We start from the raw sequence: 20287 nt of genomic DNA on the forward strand, positions 1-20287 counted from the left end.
TCGTTCGTTCGTCCGTCCGCTCATCTGTCCGAAGATCCTTGAGTCAAAATTAGATATATGCAAAATTTAGGTTGGTTAGGGTGATGATGCTTGGTATAAGGATAGAGAGTCATTTGGAGATAATGTACTTCGTTTGATTTTTTTCATCTGTCCGTCCCTGATAGTCTGTCATTTTGTTCATCCAAAGAAATCTGGTTCCTGCCATTACTCAAAAAAAATTCGAAAGTTAGGTTGATAATAACTGATGTTTGGATAAAAGCCCATACGGGCTTTTGCACGTCTTTATAGTGTTGTCATTCGTCCGTCCATCTGTCTGTTATTATGTCTGTTCGAAGTGGTCTGGGTACTGCCATAACTAAAAAAGTGCAAGAGCTAGGTTGATGATTCTTGACGTATTAATGTATTGGGATAGAAGACCAAATTAAAATTAATACATAAAACATGATTCGTTTCATAACTGAAAATATGTGGTTGCTATGGTTACAGAAATTGTAAAAAACTATAGAAATTGATTACATAACTGACATCGCGTGATTAGTCAAGAAGTTAACATTTGTTCTCTTCATCAATTTCATTAAAATTCCCTTAGATAACCACTAGAAATGTGATATGTTTCAAAAATTAGCAACGGATTGAAAGATCGATACCAGTGGAGTAATCACAATGTCAAGTTATTCTAATACCCTCATTGCCAGTACGACATCATCGTTTGATCTTGATCTGGCACGCAGTTTATTGTGGATACTTAAAATTTATTGGGGAAACAAGAGAGATGCGTGCCGACTAATTAACCAGACTTGAATGCAAAACATCAGAATTTATTTGTCAACACTAGAGTAGCGTGCGTCGAGTTTTTGCTTCCGTTCATTTATTATCAGACGTTGTTCGCAGATGAGGGGTAAATTTGAACAGGTCGGACTTGTCATGAGCAAGGGGAAAACGTGCCTCGGGTTCTAAATGTGAAAGATCGAAAAGCGCGAGAAAATTGAAATTGTTGCATCTTTTTGTTTCCGACTGGCAAATACACAACAATTCGAATGAGAAAGCCATCAACTTCAATGACGCGTCGTTTTCTCGCCTAAGTAAGTGTATTCTTTCTGTATTTTTTGTGTTGGCGGCGCGAAAGGTAGAAAATTCCCCTGCAATATTTTCGAACCTTTTCGCCACGAAAACACACCCTTAACATATAATACAAGTCAGTTTCTACGTTGAACACATTTTAAAGACATTAACAAATTTTGACGCAATTATTTAACATGTACCATAAAGAACTGAACAATAGCATTGTACTAAATGTAGACATAACTTCAAACCAGCAAGAAAGATCGATAGCGATGTTAAAGCATGTCAGTCAGAAATCGAGCAAATTTTACCAGCAGTGTGTGTCATGATAAATATATAAGATGTTAAAATGATGATAATACTAGCTGTTCTGAATTAATTCTTCGTCTATCAAAAATAGATAGGTCTCGGTCCGAAATCTCCACATTTCTATTCACATTTTCACCTTAAACGAAAACAGAATATTATAATATTCTAAACAGAATATTATAATATTTTTAGACTACTATTATACAATGTATAATCTGTTTGTTGATTTGACAGAATTATAAAATTTCCCGTTTATATCTGAGGAAATTGCAAGGCGATAAACTTTGATTCAACCAAGCAGCAGACGTGTCTAATCTCATATTGTTCCATATCATTTTATTTTATTTAACCACTCTGCTTGTTTAATAAGCTATTTATTCTACCGTAGACTATGTTTTCACACTGATTTCCGGTAAATTTGCGCGGGAAAGCTTTCCCCGGATTTATACAGACGAATTGAAGATATTGTCTAAGATAATGAAATATGATTGGATATTAAAATCAAATAAGTTTTTCTCTTAAATCGGATGTGAAAATCCAAGGAAATAAGCGCTTTAAGGTGTTTCAAATGGGCGTGATTACGTCGATGACTTTGTGTTTCTTGCCAGCAGGCGTTTGGAAAGTCTTCCAAAGTGCATCCTTACATCCTATGCTAATACTTGTGAATGTTAGGGACAAAGGCCTACCTAAAGCACAAAAACAGGGACAATGCCATATCTGAATAAAATCTATTTAAATTATAAGTGAATGTGATATGAATTTAGTTTAAATTTTTTTGTCCATGAATTACGCGGAGTATGACCCATATACTTACAGTTTGTTTTACAAGTTTCGAATATTTATCAGCTTTACTTATACTGTTCATGAAATTATTATGAAACAACATGTATGTAAATGGTCACATGTTACGAATGATTTATTGATAATATCACAATTGTATTTTAACACTATCTTGTATGCTGGATTAATGTATTAATGTGCATTTTAAAATATGCTGGATAAAATGTATCAGAAGCCATCATATACTTTGCAATGTTTTCTTGTTTTTACACCTTGCATGTGTAATTGAGTTAAAGTCTGAAATTGTATCGGCAAATATATAATCGTTAAATTTAAATTGTGTATGGAAAATTGCACCAGGAGCCTCCAATTCATATGAAAATATTTTTCCCCACGATCGAATAAAATTTTACAATCTAAGTTACACGTTCTGAAGTTTGACATTTTATGCAAAAAATGAAGACACTTGTATTTTATAATGTGCACTCAATATGCTACTGAAGCCACAATTTAACATGCGGGTTTCATTTCTGTCCTTGAAGAGCACCACCTTGCGTCACCCACGTTAAAGGAAAGGGTTAGGTTGATATTTAAAACCATCAGCCGAAAAGTTAGGGATCGTGCCGTCATGTGTTTATGTACCAAGTTGACTCTTGAAACCTTAATCCTAACAATGCCTTACGTTTTTAACAGAAAACGCAAAAACAAATTGAATCAAAGGGCTGCAAGCTCTGCGGTATTTTTCTGATCTTTTCAATCTAAATCGTTCTGTATATCTGTATGTATTTCCCTGTATAAGTTTATTTTATGCACTATAATTAATCATGCAGAGAACCAGAGTTTGATACATACATAATTTTGCATAACTAGAGTTGCATCAAAAAATCATTTATGTTCATTTTTTTATGACAGCCACTCCTTAACAAAGACACTCAAAAAATTATAAAAAAAAATGTTGCCTCGACTGGGATTTGAACCCCAGACCTCTCAAACACCAAACGAACGCGTTACTCCTGCACTAAGGAGAAGTTATACGATCGAAGCCTCAATAAAATCAAGTTATTCTAAATTTAGAATTTCCATTTCATTTTTCGGGTTTGTAATCCTTATTAATTTCGAGGTATTTTGTTCAAGATAAACCTTTTTGTTTAAAATTGATGTAAATAATTTAGCGAAAATCTTCTCGCCAAAACAGTCCGACATGTAGAATCTATATATTCCACTACTCGACAGTCAGATTTGTGTAGTATTCGGTAATCGACATCGCTCAAAATAGCATTTTCATTGATTAAAATGATATTCATCCGCCTAATTTGTGATTGTGCATTAATTTTATTTGACAATTCTATAAGCCAACACTACTTTAAAACTTTGAATGCGTTGTAATTTGTTGGATACTTGTAACAAAATAAAATATTTCTTTCTTTTAAATAGCTAGTTTTAAGCTGTTTTGAGAACTACTTGTTGCTAGGTTTTGTCGTTAAGCCGCTCTGTCAGAGATTAAATGCCAGCTTTGTATTTCCTGATCTTCGATCAGAAAATACAAAAACTGGATCACATGATACTTGTTTCAGGATCAACTGAATCACACTGATTTTATTTATACACATACAAATTCATTTTATAACTATTTGAATATAGAAACAAGTGAAATGATACGTTATTGTTGTACATAAATTGTTTGCATGCTACGATTATATAGTTCACTTTTTTATAATATCAACTTTATACAAACAGTCATGAGCCCGTACAAAACCTCCTAAAATATCTTCAATTATAATAAACAAATTCTAGCTCTTAAATTTGTTTTCAGTTATGGTTATCCAGACTAAAAGCACAAAGTAATAAATCTTTATGCGTTTAGTATTACAAACAACTTCAATAGTATGATCAACTGGTTTGACTACATCATTTACTGACATTGATTTTTACTGCATGTGCATCTATAAAACAAGACTCTTTATCACAAGGCTATACATCAGTCAATATAAGGAATCGATAATAACTGAAACATAATTTTTCTCCTGGGAAGAGAAAACAGAATTGCATTGAGGAAACGCAGATAGATTTCATTATGGTTTAAAATAAATATACACAATTACATAATGCTAGACAAGCAATATTGAATACAAACATGTTCAATTATGTACGTCAGGGAATTTGAAGAATAAGAAAATCAAAATAATATCAAAGAACTTAAAGTAGTGATGGGGGTATTCTAAACTTTCTTAAGTCAGAAAGAAACAATAAACGTAAGTAGTTTTTATTACGGATATACAATAACATTATACCAGACAAGCAATATAGAATTTAAACAATGTCATGATAAATTACTTACAATGTCAAAGAATCTCAGAAAATCAAAATAATATCATTTTATAATACTGATGGGAGTATTTTAAAGTGTCTAAAGTCAGGAAGGAACTAGATTTCATTGCTGTTTAAAATTTATATACACAAAATAATATCAAAGTACTTAAAGTACTGAAGGAAGGCGATTTACATTTTGGAAGAATACTAAAACAAATGTGGTAAATTTTAAGTTCTGGAAACTATTAATAGTAAAAAGGAACGATTACTTTTCAAACTTTTCGAGTACTGGTTTCAAAATTACAGAAAAAACAAGAGCACCGCTAGGCGGAGCATTATATGCCCGAAAGTGTTTTTTTTTTTCAGTAAGGATGAAGCATTTGTAAGACATGGGAATTAGCTGTTCATCCTATAAAATTTTACAACTGTAGGTTGATTAATACTTAATTTATAAATAATGACCTTAACTTTTGACCTTGTGACCCAAAAATCAATAGGGGTCTTCTATCCAATATGCACAATCATACTATGAAGTTTGAATATTGTGGGCCAAATGGAACTTAAGTTATGCTCTAGAAACTGTTTTCAGTACTAAGGTAATAGTGACCTTGACCTTTGACCTTGTGACCCCAAAATCAATAGGGGTTTTCTACCCAATATGGACAATCATCCTATGAAGTTTGAATAAGGTGGGCCAAATGGAACTTAAGTTATGCTCCGGAAACTGTTTTTGGTTTCTTGAAGTTTGACCTAGTGACCCCAAAATCAATAGGGGTCTTTTGCCCAATATGGACAATCATCCTATGAAGTTTGAATATTGTCGGCCAAATGGAACTTAAGTTATGCTTCGGAAACTGTTTTCGGTATTTAAGTTATAGTGACCTTGGCCTTTGACCTTGTGGCCCCAAAATCAATAGGGTCTCCTACCCAATAAGGACAATCATTCTATGAAGTTTGAATATTGTGGGTCACATGGAACTTAAGTTATGCTCTGGAAACTGTTTTCAGTATCAAGGTAATAGTCACCTTGACCTTTGACCCCAAAATCAATAGGGGTCTTCTACCCAATATGGACAATCATCCTATGAAGTTTGAACATTGTGGGTCAAATGGAACTTAAGTTATGCTCCGGAAACCATTTTCAGTGTTAGGGCAATAGTGACCTTGACCTTTGACCTTTTGACCCCAAAATCAATAGGGGTCTTCTACTCAATATGGACAATCATCCTATGAAGTTTGAACATTGTGGGCCAAATGGAACTTAAGTTATGCTCCGGAAACCAAATTGCTAACGGACGGACGTACGGAAGGACGGACGGACGTTCTCACAGGACAGTAATTATGTGGCTACTCTATTGTTCTCTCTATTGTTCTTTTTAGCCACACAAAAGAAAATAGCCACTTAAAAGCATTACGGAATGAATGACATCAAAGAGAAAGAACAGTTACCTATTGTCCCTCTAGCCACATAATTACTCTCCTGTGAGTGCGGACAGACAGACAGACGGACGCCAGGGGATATAATAAAAATACAAGTATCAATGTGAAAGTGAATAAGATAACACTTACGGAAGTTGTACTTACATTTGCACTTGATCGTAACAATTCAATCCATATGTTTAATACATTTTTGAATTAAATAACGGGTAATAATTGCTTCAAAGCTTTATTACACAATAACCCAAAACAATAATCTTATATTTCATAGTTAATTAGTAATCACCACTCTTTAAAATTAACAACATTCTCTTCATTGTTTATTTTTCTATTTATTATCAATTTTGATCCCATTGCGGTGCGGTATGCAGATGCGCAAATATCCTTACTAATAGTTATCAAGTCAGCAAAAACATAAAGAAATAAAATAAAATAAAGAAGATACTCGACCGTGTCAAACGACCGTGTCAAACCTTGTCTAACCACTGTTGTAATCTTTCTTTTCTTAGTATTTTGTTTTAATTCAGTGCCATTAGCATCACTCCATTTCTATTTAATGATAATGTGTTCATACAAAAGAAAAAATTTTCAATATTTATCACATTTCTAATAATTTTAAGTAAATAATTCTACTTATATTGTATTGACGGAGTTCTAATTCCTATATACGACGTTCTACACAGGTCTAAGAATGTATTAATAACAAATATTTATTATATAAGAATGTATTAATAACATTTTTTATTTATTATAAGATGAAATTGTTTTAATAGAGTTTGTTAAATCAAGAAACATTGGTTTTTGGTAAATTTTTTGAAATCAAGTTGATATCGGTAACGTACCGTAACCATATTAACTAAATTTCCAAATGTTATCAATGAATGAGTATTATCCGCTACGTTTACCGGAAATCAAGGTTGAAACAAACTGTCTTCGGTCGAAAATATAATCGCAAGCGTAGATGGTTAAAATGTACAAAGAAAATTAAAAAGCTTGGAAAAGGGGAGCAAAGGATAAACATTCATCATTTTTCCATATATCAGTTGCCTCCCTGAAGTATAGCCATGTGTGATACAATTAGCAAAAAATAGTTTTTCAGGAACGTTGATTAAAAATCACAATAAATAATTATAACAACAACGATAAACAAAAATAATTATGACAACAACGATAAACAACAGTACATTTTTTCATGACATGGCTTTGATACAATCAAAGCAGTGGTCATATGTATACATTTTAAAATTTAATTTTATTTGTCGAAATGTCTATAAATACTTCCTTATTAATTTGTTTATACTTTTTCGATGGTTTCTCGTAATAAAAATAAAAAGGGCCGTTTTCTTTTTCGATAAATTTAAAACTTCTTTCCCTTTAATTTTACCTTCGAAATTTTTTTCGTTTACTCATATCCCTCTTTCCCCCTTTCAAACGCAGAAACATTGGGAAAGGCATAGACCGGAATGAAATTTCGGGAGGAGGTTTTAAAAAAAAACATTTTTTTCGGTAATTTTCAGGGGACCTTCCCGGGTTTTATTAGGGGCGTTGCCATACCCGCTTTTCCGTCATTTTCCTGAAAATGAAGGGAACCTTTTAAAGGATTTTTTATTGCTTTGGGAATTTTTAAAAAGTTCAATCCCCGGCCCAGTCACTACGACCTTAGTGAAAATACATGTACAATGAAATCACTAAAACCTTATTATAAATACGATAAATTCGTGATACAAATAAGCCAATAACACCTGATAAACAATAAAGCTCTGACAGTAATTCGAGGGTTCTAGTCCCCCTTTTTGTCAGTCTACACATTTTTCCCACCCTGTGACACAGTAATTACAACATACCTGGTACATTTACACCGTAGACACAAGCATCTATGATGAAATCTATGTCTGTCAGATGATTGCTTACTTCTGTCGTAGATACATTCTCACTTTTCCATCTAAAATAACAACAACACAACAATAATGTTCAACAGAACATACTTGTGAAAACTTTAGTCCCAGGTGGTACATTGTTCAAGTGGTACTGTAGACAATTATTTTTATCAAAATAATATCGGTTTTGTTTTGTGATAAGTCTTGCCTTGGCCCATTGATTATATATCTGATGCTCTCTCTTTTTGAGCTAAGCATACATACTATTTATATGAATGTACCAATATGTTAGAAATATACATCAATTCAGGTATTAAAATATGTGGCATTTCACTTATTATATTCTCTTACAGTAATATATATTTTGAAAACACACTTACCTAAATGTATCTCCAATCCTGTCATTGAAATAAACATTATAGTCTTTGTCTTTCGTCATCAAGTCACCAGTATTGAAATAAAGGTCACCATCTTTTCTAACACATTTCTAAAATCAGTAAGATAAAAGAAAACTGTAGTTTTTCAATTCAAATCTAATGGTTTACTATGAACTTTTTTTATGGACTACCGTAATCAAGCCTTGTCACCCCTTAATATCAAAAATAGACTTGTCCGTCTTTCATCATGCGATTTGGGAGGAAATTCCATAATATTTTGGGGGGACTGGTCCATAATCAAAGCATGGCACATCTATTATACAAATTAAGTTTAGTTAAGATTTTAATTAAGTCATTTGACTAAATATCCAGTTCATGGAACTTTCTTGAATAACTTGAAAGAGAAATGTACCTTCTTTGATGAGTGGTTAAGGTCCTTTCAAATCACTTGGCTCCTTATGGGAACTGGTTTGAATAATCCTGTCAAAGACATAAAATTCTTCAATGTGAAATAGGCATCAGGTTACCTAAGGGAAGGCGGGTGGTTCCATTGAACAAAAGTTCACACCAGAGGTTCTTCCTTCAGCCAGGAAAGCTTTGGACTATTGTCTAAAATTAACAATGTGTACCTCAAAATCTAGCAAAACCAAAACTCTTCAGAGATTTTGACAGGAAAGAATAATACACATAAATTGAGTAAGGGTTAATCTAGACCATTTTTGGATACCTTGCCAATGGGAATAATTGTTAGCATCTTTTATCAACTTTGATATTTTTTCACATTTTTTAAAACATACCTGACAACCTTAGTCTCTGACTGTTGTTTTTGTCCTTTGTAACCATTCAAATGGCTGATCACTATTTATTTGCATCAACAGTAAACCCGGTTCCCCTTTAAATTGAAAATAATAAAAGATTATACAGTGGAATCTCGACATAACAACACCCATCCAGAAACAAAGTTACTTAGTTTTGCAGGTAAACAATGAAAAGGTTAACTAGTTTTACATGCAATTTATAAAATGGTTACCTAGTGTTTTAGGTATACAATGAAATTGTTACCTAGTTTTACAGGTATACAATAAAATGGTCACCTAGTTTTACAGGTATACAATGAAATGGTCACCTAGTTTTACAGGTATACAATAAAATAGTCACCTAGTTGTACAGTTATACAATGAAATTGTTACCTAGTTTTACAGGTATACAATAAAATGGTCACCTAGTTTTACAGGTATACAATGAAATGGTCACCTAGTTTTACAGGTAAACAATAAAATGGTCACCTAGTTTTACAGGTATACAATAAAATGGTCACCTAGTTTTACAGGTAAACAATAAAATGGTCACCTAGTTTTACAGGTATACAATGAAATGGTCCAGACCATAGTTTTACAAGCAAACAATAAAATGGTCACCTTAGTTTTTACAGGGTATACAATGAAATCGGTCAGACCATAGTTTACAAGCAAACAATGAAATGGTCACCTAGTTTTACAGGTATACAATGAAGTGGTTAACCTAGTTTTACAGGTATACAATGAAATAATTACCAAGTTTAACAAGTATACAATGAAATTTATACCTACTTTCACAGGTATACAATAAAATGGTCACCTAGTTTTACAGGTTATACAATAAAATGGTCACCTAGTTTTACAGGTAAACAATAAAATGGTCACCTAGGTTTTACAGGTATATAATGAAATGGTCAGACCATAGTTTTACAAGCAAACAATGAAATGGTCACCTAACATGCCTAATTTTATAGGTATAACAAGAAAAAATGTTTACCTAGTTATACAGGTAATACAATGAAATTGATACCTAGTTATACAGGTATACAATAAAATGGTTACCTACTTTTTACAGGTATACAATTGAAATGGTTACCTAGTTTTTACAGCTAAACATTGAAATGGTTACCTAGTTTTACAGCTATACATTGAAATGGTTACCTAGTTTTACAGCTAAACAATGAAATGGTTACCTAGGTTTTACAGCTAATACAATGAAATTGATACCTAGTTATACAGGTATACAATAAAATGGTTACCTACTTTTACAGGTATTCAATGAAATGGTTACCTAGTTTTACAGCTAAACAATGAAATGGTTTACCTTAGTTTTACACAGCTATACAATGAAATGGTTATCTAGTTTTATAGCTATACAATGAAATTGATACCTAGTTATACAGGTATACAATAAAATGGTTACCTACTTTTACAGGTATACAATGAAATGGTTACCTAGTTTTACAGCTAAACAATGAAATGGTTACCTAGTTTTACAGCTAAACAATGAAATGGTTACCTAGTTTTTACAGCTAAACAATGAAAATGGCTACCTAGTTTTACAGCTAAAACAATGAAATGGTTACCTAGTTTTACAGCTATAACATTGAAATGGTTACCTAGTTTTACAGCTATACAATGAAATGGTTATCTAGTTTTACAGCTATACAATGAAATGGTTACCTAGTTTTACAGGTATACAATGAAATGGTCACCTAGTTTTACAGGTATACAATAAAATGGTTACCTAGTTTTACAGCTATACAATGAAATTGTAACCTAGTTTTACAGGTATACAATGAAAAGGTTACCTAGTATTACATGTAATAAATAAAATATTTACCTAGTTTTACAGGTATACAATGAAATGGTTACCTAGTTTTACAGGTATACAATGTCCTCTCTCATCCCTGACTATACACTGGTTCTCAACATCCCATTTAAATAATCCACAGGGAACCACTTTTTCCTATAATTGTATTCACTTTAATAATAAATCATGATTGTAAATTAAAAGTAAATTCTGCAGTGATATGCATAACATATGTATGTGAAAAGATAAATATCATTTTTAGCTTGTCTGTTTTAAAGAAAAATTCAAGCTTTAATGACCACTGCAGCATCTTTGTTATATGCAAAAATTGCAAAAACTAAATGTAGCCCATTATTCAAGCAAATTAAAAGTTATCAACATGAAACTTGGAACGCTTTCTTATCAAGACATGGTCCAGTTGTTTGACAAGGGGCATTATTCTGAAAGCAATATTTTTATAGTTATGCCCCTTTTCAACTGAAAAGTATAGATGAATGTTAACAATGCATGCAGTGCTCTTGTTTAAATTGACTTTTTCTGGTTAATCAACAGCTACTGGACATGAAGTAAACTCGCAAAGTTTATCCTGCCTAGGAATGGCCATCATGGATTTGAAACCAATCCAGAAAAAAATGCAATTTTATATTTATACAGCAGATAATTAATTGTTATTTATTTAACCTTCTTTATTAGTTTTATCAATATTCAAAATATTAATGGAATATGTACCTATTGTAGACCAATTCACTTTAATGCTCTAGAAATAATCATTTTTGTCATGATCAAAGAATTTAAGAGAAATTTGTTATAACAATTATATTCTGGAACAAGGGTGCCATAGTCACAAAATACGCCCGTTTACGAAAGCTTTAGATGGAGATGGGGGCATTATTGATAAGTGTTATCTAGCAAGCAAGTTTTTATTTCTTGGCACTGTGTTGTTAAATGAACCTTAAAACAAATCAGTAGGGAAGATATGCACAGGATGTGTGACCTTGACCTTGGTCGCAAGGGACCTGAATTTTATGCACGGCACTCAGCCTCACAATGATGAACATTTGTGCCAAATTATATTGAAATCCCTCTATGCATGTAGAAGTTTTTGCTCCAGAAAAGCGTTTTCTATGAGCTCTAACTGGTTCTGACCTTCACCTTTGACCTAGAGACTTTGTTCATGTGCAGGGCACTACGTCTCATGGTGGTGGGAACAATTCTATAAAAGTAACATTAAAATTCCTCCATGGCATGTAGAAAATATGCTCCGGACAATATCTGGATATTTAATCATCTCCAGTGACCTTGACCATGCAAATATTAACCTAAATTAAATGTGTCACACCTGTAGTCATGATAGTTACCATTTGTGCTACAATCCATCAATAAATGATGACTAAATGGTCCCTATACACATCTTCAAATTTTTATCTGACTTTGACCTCTATGTGTAACCTTGACTTTGGTCGCAGGGATCTGAATTTTGCGTGCGACACTCAGCCTTACAATGGTGAACATTTGTGCCAAGTTATATTGAAATTTCCCCCTATGAATGTAGAAAGTTGGGCTCCGGACAAGCGTTTTTCAATGAGCTCTAAGTGTGACCTTGACCTTTGACCTGGAGCAATACATATCATGTGGTGGTGAACATTTTCCATAAAGTATTATAAAAATTACTTCCATACATGTAGGAGATATGCTCCAGACAAAATCTGGATATTTCACCATCTTTAGTGACCTTGACCTTGCATATATTGACCTAAAGTACATGTGTCACAGAGCCGTAGTCATGATAATGACAATTTGTGTTACAAATCCCTCAATAAATGATGATTTAAATCGTCCCTATACACATCTTCATATTTTTATCTAAACTTTGACCTCTATGTGTGATCTTGACCTTGGCTGCAGGGACCTGAATTTTTGTGCGCGACACTCCGCCTCACAATGGTGAACATTTGTGCCAAGTTATATTGAAATCCCTCTATGCATGTGGAAGTTTTGCTCCGGACAAGCGTTTTTCAATGAGCTCTAAGTGTGACCTTGACCTTTGACCTAGAGACCTAGTTCATGTGCGTGACATGGCTTCTCATAATGGTGAACATTTCTATGAAATTTCATTAAAATCCCTCCATGCGTGTAGGAGATATGCTCCGGACAAAATCTGGATATTTCATCATCTTTAGTGACCTTGACCTTGTATATATTGACCTAAATTATATGTATCACAGCCATAGTCTTGATAATGACCATTTGTGTTACAATCCCGCAATAAATGATGACTAAATGGTCCATATACACATCTTCATATTTTTATCTGAACTTTGACCTCTATGTGTGACCTTGACCTTGGCCGCAAGGACCCGAATCTTGCGCGCGACACTCCCCCTCACAATGGTGAACATTTGTGCCAAGTAATATTGAAATCCCTCTATACATGTGGAAGTTTTTGCTCCGGACAAGCGTTTTTTCAATGAGCTCTAAGTGTGACCTTGACCTTTGACTAGAAACCTGGTTCATGTGCGCGACACTGCTCCTCATAGTGGTGAACATTTCTATGAAGTTTCATTAAAATCCCTCCATACATGTAGGAGATATGCTCCAGACAAAATTGGACGTCGCCCGCCCGCCCGCCCGACCGACCGCCCGCCCGCCCGCCAGGGGCGTTCCCATAATATGTCCCGTTTTTCAAACGGGCGTATAAAAAAAAACTTATTATGTCCAAAGCATAGAAAAGGCATGAGATTGTATATTAGGCAAATGAGATTAAACAATATGTCTATCATTTGCAGACTTGCATGAAACTATAAATAAAATTTCTACCTACCAGCAATGGGGAGGATCTCCCACATGAACCAATCACATTAGAGACATTAGCAAATCCTGCCACACCCTCTGTGCTGGCATAAAACTCCGCAATGGTAGGTATACCAAATCTCTCCTTAAACTCAGCAAAAATATCTTGTCTTAAACCATTGCCTATTGCCAAACGGACATAATGATCTTTGTCTTTGTCTGACTGTAAACAAAATATATATATTGTTAAAGGCCCATTATGCCTCAAAAATAGTACCAATTTTGTTTCCCAAAAAACTTATTTTTTGTTATCTTGTAACAGTTTATATACATGGACTAATCTTTGCAACTATAGCTCTGTTGGTAATTGATGTATTTATAGTGAATTAAAATTTTGTATGGAAGTCAAAATACACACTTTGTTTACATTTTGCTACCTTTATGACACATGACTAACTTTCAGCACTACTTTCTTCATTTGTTAAACATCTGACAAAATATTGCTCTAAATCAATTATTAAAACATTATTATATGGGCCTTGGGTAATAAGTTACAATTACAACTCCCAAGACATGTAGAAGGTTGACTGCAGTATCTTATGTGAAAAAAGAAGGACTTACAACAGCTTTACGGTCAACCCTCGATGTGTCAAATTTCAAGACAATGCTCTCAGTAGTTAATTAGAATAAGCACACACACACAACCAAAACATAAAAATACCAGTCTATGCACATTTAAACATTTCTTTAAATTAACTTATAAAGTTCTATATTTATACTGTACAAACCTTTTCATTGGTAAGAAGAAATCGGCACATTTCTCCAATATAAGTAAACACAGTGACCTTATGTCGCCTTACATCATTCCAGAAACCACTCTTAGAAAACTTCTTGGCTATGGCTATAGATGAACCTGTAATTAAACATACATGCTTGATTGGTACATATCCAGCCACAGAAGTAGGGGGAATTGGCTTTAAAAGCAGAAGGTTTGCATATTCATCTGATAAATGACTTTTTTTGTGTTAATTTTTTGTTTGTTTAGGTTTGGTTTACCTCACACCAACACAGCATAGGTACTATGGCGACTTTCTAGCTTTACTGGTGGAAGAAGACCTCAGGTGCCACTCTGTTCATTATTTCAGGCACAAACAGGCTCAAGGAGAGCCACTGATGTTCTGTTAGCTAGCTAGCTTTTTCAGATGAATTATACAAAATTGCTGGCGTGTCTCCAAGATAAATGTATTTTTTTTTTCACTTTAAAATGACCATACTTTCATCAGATACTAATATGTATAAAATAAAATAATTAATTTAGTACTTACCATGACAAATTGCAGAACAAACGCTGGCAAACAGTCCGTTAGAGTGATACAGCGGTAACGTGACATAAACCGTATCGTCCTGTCGTAGTTTTAGAATGCCGCTTAAAATATACGGTGCCAACATTCGTTTATGAGAAACTGTGGCAGCCTTTGGTAAACCTAAATATATAACGGATATGCAAGTTTTTTCTATAAATACAGGACTGATTTTCAACAAGAAATATGAAATAAAATTTTCACAAGTGGCAAAAGCCACAAATAAAATCTGATCATTTTCATATCACAAAACATTATATATTTTCTGTTCATTATATACTTTTTTCTGTTTTGACCAAACAAATCTGAAAACTTTCCCTTTAACTTTGTGTATCCAGGCTGAATTAAGAAAAAAGTAGTCTAGCAAGACACCAGTGAAAGTACAAAAATGTATGTTTTACTGCAGTGAAAAATATTTTTTTACAGTGAAAATACAGAAAATGGAAATCACACATTTTATTTGACAAATACTTTTCAAAATGTCATTTAAAAGTATATATTTTTCATGTGAGGAAGCTATCCAGCTAGCTAATACAGAATGTTGGTGGTTCTACTCAGGTGCCCGTTTGTGCCTGAAATAATGCACGGAAGGGCATGTGAAGTCTTCCTCCACAGTAGTAGAGCTGGAACATTGCCATATGACCTAAACTGTGTTTATGCAACATAAAATGTAACAAAAAAAAGGTTAAGGACACCGGAAACTTACCAGTTGTACCGGAAGTAAATACAAACACAGCTGGATCCGACTCCTTCTGTTCCAACCTCATAATGGGGTCAATATCCAACATATCGACCTCACTTTCATTGAAATGAAGGGAGATAAATCTTGATGACAGTTTATAATTGAAGGGTCCTTGTACATAGACGACTGTGTCTGGAAGGTCACAGAGAAGGTCATCTACAGCTAATGTCAGCTCTGTATCTATGGTAAAAATATTTTGATTTTCACTATTTATAAAGTCTTTACTGTAGAATACATTTGCGTAGTTTGAGCATTTAATAACTCAAGAGGAAAACCAAAGAGAAACTTAATTCTCACCAAAAAGCCAAAATTAAGTTGTTTCCATAATCCTAATGTAAAGTCTTAGAACAGTTGTAAAACATAGACTATTTTTGTTGAGTAACACGCATTAATATTGCATGTAAATAAAATAAAATGTTCCAGAACAACATAATATACTGCTACTATATATATGATATTTTCTGTTAGTTTAGTTTATACAAATTTATTTTAGTTTGGTTCACCATTGTGTTGGAAGCTATAAGCTTTTTGAAACACTCTTGAATCCGTTCCTGGAACCAACTGGTACTGAATGTAAAGCAATAAATGCAAAGTTTCTTGCTCAAGGAAACAATGGTTTGTCCCTGACGGGGTTTGAACCCATGCAGCCAGCAATCCTTAGATTACTAGTCAAACGTGTTAACCACTTGACCACACTGCCACTTTTCCCTTTTAACAATGATTTAATACATGGGTCATTTACTCATATTATAAATTAAAATTCAAACATATTTCTTTATTACAAGCATTTGGAATTATACTTTTCCAAAATGATAAACAGCTTTATCATGTTGGTGTAATTTTAGAACTATTAAATTACCACTTCCTGTAACAATGGTGTTGGTTCCAGATACATTCAGACAGTGTAAGAGTGCCTTCCCGCGTAAATTTGTGTTGATAAGTGATACACATATACCTGCCTTCAAACAGCCTGAAAAATAAATATATCTTTTTGATTCATTTCATTAAAAACTTCTTTAATTTTAAAGATTTAACTGTTGAATACATTAGAACATACAAGTTTAAACATTCATTGACTGTCAAACAATTTAATTAGATTTGTATAATGAATAAATAAATAAATAAATAAATGAATAAATAGCTTAGGAAGTAACATGCATGGGATTGATTTTTAATTATTGGTAAAATCTTGAAATTACAGATGTTAAGAGAACATTACAATGACTTTTTTTTTTCGGTCATGACCATTAGGATCCCTATTGCTTTAGAGGTCACAGGGTCAATGGCCACAGGGGCCTTGACTTCAAAAAGCTTGTTCGCTCAATTTCTTTAGAATGCGTTGGTAAACAATCTTCATATTTGGTATAGAGGTTGGTTATGATTATGTATTATTTTTAGAACAGATAATTTCACATTCAGTGCTACTTACTTCAGGTATTAAGCATCTAAAATACTCTAAAATCATTATTTAACATTATATTAAAAGATAATGTTTGTCCTTTCTTAGTATCTAAAAGTATGGAAAATTATCAATTCATCAGTGTAACCTTACCTAAAATCATCCATATAAAGTCTGGTCCATTATACTGTAAAAATGCAATAGTATCACCCTTCTTAAGTCCTAATCCCATCAATTTTCTTGCAATTATATAAGCTTGCTTGTTTGCTTCCTGAAAATACAAGTCAGAGACTGTCAGTGTCTTATTTTTTTTCCATTTAGTATATTTAGACTCTTTTTAAACATGATACACAAAAAATCAATGTGATAAAAATGAAGCCAGACTCCTAGCAAAAATAATTATGTTCTAAAAGTCATGAATGATGAACATTTGAATACTTTGAATACCTACTTTATTCTTCTAGAATCTTCTCAATTGTATTCTTACTATTGAATCTATTATTGTTTACATCATTATATTCCAAATACTTGTCCAGTTAATCTATATTTGAAGATAACAGTACATAAAAGTGCCTTATATAAAGTTATATTAGAGCTGTCATTGATTCAGTGCAAAGCATATCAATGATTTATATGGATAGCAAATGACAAATTTCAACGATACACCAATATATATCGATAATTACCTATAATTATTTGTCTGTCATTCACTTTCATACCTGTTTAAATGATTTCAGTAAAATATATGTTCTGTTCAGTGTCTTGTTTATAAATACCCATTGACCATTTTTTGTCACCATTGCTATGAACTATTTCAGCATTTATAGTATATGTAACAACAGCATAGTGTTAAGACATGGACACCTGCTTTTCTATATGTTTTGGATGAATTTTCATAATTTCTAGACATTACATTAATTAGTCAAAATTATCGATTTTTTAAAATGTTTATTAATTATTGATCAGCAGAAAAATATCAACATACATAGATATTGTTTCTTTAGTTGACAGCTCTAATATCAATATAAGGAAAATTTAGTCATAAATTTTGTTTTAAGTTTAAACACTAAAGGATGAACCCAAATCATCAACAACTTACCTGATATGTAAAGGTTTGATCCTCGTATGACAAGAAAATTCGATCGGGACATCGTTTAACTGAGTTTTCAAAATGGTCAATTATAAAATATTTCTTCCTACAGGCTTTCTTAAAGCCAACAAGACAAGGGACTACTTTCGATATATAATGTATGTCTAGAATAAGCCATGAACAACTCAGCTTGATTCCTATGTAGGCTGTGGCAAAGGCAGCTGGGATCAACCATAGCACTTCCCTCCACATCTGAAACATAATTAAAATTGCAGATTCAAGGGTGATCTTTAAGCTGCATGCCTCCAGATGAGCCACAATATTTCAAGAAAACCAATCTTTAGAAAAAATGTACTAAGATTTTAAGAAAAGTAAAAAATTCAAGTAATAATAATTTAACATGTAATCATTGTAATGTGCGATTAATTATCAGTATTTATCACCATATTTCTACTTCATGACTAAAATAAATGCAGTAAGGGCTATTTTGCATATCTTAATATTATTTTGGTTATTAATATGGACTTTAAGTGTCTTTTGCAATGTGTTATTTACTTTCTTTGTTCACTGCACAATATTTAGCTTCTGAATACATTTATAAAATATTCTTGAACATATGCATGAATCTGGAGGCATGCAACTTTAATAATCATTATTTGAAATGTTAAAATTTAATACAGTGTTTGGCAGAAATAAAAGAATCCAAAGCAAATCTATGTTATATTGTGTTGGAATTTTTTTGAGCTATTTTAGCACTCTAATGTTATTTCAATTGTGAAAATTATCTTAGGCATTTCGGAAAATTTGAGAAATTGTGCATATATATAGAGAGAGCAATACCAGTCTGTGTATCTATCCAACCTGGTAAAACTTGACACTGCCTAATATCTTTTTGATGTTTATATTCCCTTAAAAAATGATTGACTGTTTACCCAATCCAATCAAAGATAAATTAGTGGTGAAAGGGTATATCACACTTTATATAATTTTATATAAAGAATAATACTTACATACTTGGTCACATACCTTTGTCTCTTTTGTGACTCTGTGGTATTGCATGGCATATATTTTGCCTTGACATTTATTATTTGTGTTATACAAACATTATAAGTGTAAGGACACGGCTGACAGACACACCTAAAAAAGTGTGACACTACAGCTAGGCTCCTCAATTAAAAAATGATTCTCTTTGACTTTAAACAGTATCTATTTTGGGTATATGATAAATAGAATATTATATATTTGTGTAGGTTCATTACCGAATTTATTGAACTCTGTGGATTAAAATTATATTAAATTAAGCCCTCGAAAGGCTTGGATAATATAATTATAGTCAACTTATTTTTTAAATCTGTATTGAACTTAAACTCAATATCCTCTACCATTCAGCACCTATACCTGTACTATATGCCTTTCATTCTAACAGTTTGACAGTACTAGCCTTGGAAAGAATTTCTGTGAAATGGATCCAAGTTGTAAATTTTTAAAGTCCGCATTAACTAAATATTTTTCTTGAATCAATCATTTATCCATTCAATGAATACTTTAATTGTACTGTTGTAAACATAAAATGGCTGTAGTCAGTGTCATTTGCACTTAACACAATTGTTTTTAACAGCTATTCCCAGACAACGCACCAGCTTAGTGTAATTGTTAACGATTTTTAAGCAGTATAATGTAGATGGTGGTGGGGGAGGGAGGGGTCAACAGATACAGACTGACACACGCCGAATACCTGTGATGAATTATGTGTTAATAAGTTCCTTCCTTATCAAACAAGTTCCACATTAAGTCTTTCAGAAAATACAGACTTTCCATGCATTTCTGTCTATAGGTTTAATCTAACGGCTAGTCCAATATATTAGACGTTACAGGCTTGTTATAGTTTTTGTCGGTCAAGCCTGACGTCTAATAGTTATTGCTCAAAAACGCATAGCATCATAAAAAAATCCAAAAATGTCTATTGTCCTGCCTTGCAAGCTTTATTCAAAAGATTATCATATTTTCTTTCAATTTCATGCTCAATCATACACAAAAACTGTCAAACGATGTACTTATCGATTTAAAATAAAATATAAACATCAATCTATTTTTGTCTATCAGCCATACTGGTTAAGCAAGGTGCTTTACAGATTGATTCCAA

General features: G+C 32.7%; 1 pseudogene; it reads right to left on the bottom strand.

Moving 5' to 3' along the window:
* Positions 1-1406: 1406 nt before the first annotated feature.
* On the bottom strand, positions 1407-17120 carry LOC132725791 (long-chain fatty acid transport protein 2-like; annotated as a pseudogene).
* Positions 17121-20287: the final 3167 nt, after the last annotated feature.

The sequence above is a fragment of the Ruditapes philippinarum genome, unplaced genomic scaffold (assembly GCF_026571515.1).
Source record: "Ruditapes philippinarum isolate M1 unplaced genomic scaffold, ASM2657151v2 ctg4196_1_1_1_1, whole genome shotgun sequence".
NCBI lineage: Eukaryota > Metazoa > Mollusca > Bivalvia > Venerida > Veneridae > Ruditapes > Ruditapes philippinarum.